This window comes from Cyprinodon variegatus, unplaced genomic scaffold (genome assembly GCF_000732505.1).
Source record: "Cyprinodon variegatus isolate N-32 unplaced genomic scaffold, C_variegatus-1.0 Scaffold750, whole genome shotgun sequence".
Classification (NCBI taxonomy): domain Eukaryota; kingdom Metazoa; phylum Chordata; class Actinopteri; order Cyprinodontiformes; family Cyprinodontidae; genus Cyprinodon; species Cyprinodon variegatus.
This window is the reverse complement of record NW_015151203.1, coordinates 84,011-85,342: the sequence shown is the minus strand read 5'-3', so window position 1 is coordinate 85,342 and position 1,332 is coordinate 84,011.

Here is a 1,332-nt window from a genome sequence, read left to right as displayed (position 1 = left end):
AATTCAAGAACAAATGCACTTATTTTGAGAAAAAAATTACTTTTTTGCAGTGTGATCTGCCGACGGAACGAGGATTTGTCCTCTTAGAATAAGATAATTGGATAATGTGCACCTAAAATAAGACAATGCAATTGTTTGTTCTTATTTTAAATGTAAATTGTCTTGTTTCGTTGGCAAAATGTCTCTTTTTCCTCCTCAATTCAAGAACAAATGCACTTATTTAGAATTCAGTGTTTTGCAGTGTAAAGAGCCCGGTTAACCCAGGTTAGGGCAACTAACCTCATGCAGAGAATTGTCCCAATTTTGGAAACATGAAATTGATAAGATCCTCACTGCAAAAAAAAAAAAAAAATATCTCAATAAGTGATTTTTTTCCTAAATTAAGTGCATTTTTTCTTGCATTGTTTTATTTCAGGTGCATATTATCTAATAATCTTATTCTAAGAGGACAAATCCTCCTTCCATTGGCAGATCATCTTATTTACCTGCTCAAATTAATGGTAAATACATTCATTTAAGACATTTTTGCTCATTTCTAGATGTCTTTGCACTTATTTTAAGACTTATTTCCTGTTTTTGCAGTGTAAAGGCAAACCTCAGAGCGCTCATGGAGAGCGAGCCTCAGCAACACGCCACTGAGGTTGGAGTAATCAGATCCAGGCGGTGTCACGCTTCACCTTTCCATCCGTAACCTTAGCAAATATAGCCGGGCTTATCCAGACACCTGTGAGCTGTCCGTCAGCAGCAGCCGCCATCTTTAAGGTCAGATAATAACAGCTTCGACATTCAAAGCTAAAGAACGCCTCTGGATGCAGCTCTACAAACACGAGGATTAGCAGACTCATTCTAACACAATTATTTCTATTTAGAACAATATGTTGTGAACAAAGTCATTATTAAATTACAGGAATAAAGTTAGAATTTGATAAAAAAGAATGAAGTCATAAGAACTTTAAGAAAAGAAATACACATTTAAAAAATGTAAGTTGTCATTTTATGACATTAGAAGATTATGTTTAACTTTTTTAGAATAAATTCATACATTAAAGCTGCAACAATATTAAATTTAGACTAGAATAGAATTCAACTTTATTGTCATTGCACGATTACAAAGCAACAAAATGTGGTTAGAATGAAGTTAAAAGAAAAAAATAACTTGTTTACATGTCTGGTAAATACAACTATTCCTTATTTCTGCACATTAATGATGTTTTTGATAAAAATCCTTTGTCTAAAATGCCATCAGATAATATTAAGTGTGTCTTGTATCTATGCTTCTTTTTCTATGTCTGCTTCTGTCTCCTTGAACCCCAGTGGGCCTCAGCAGATGGC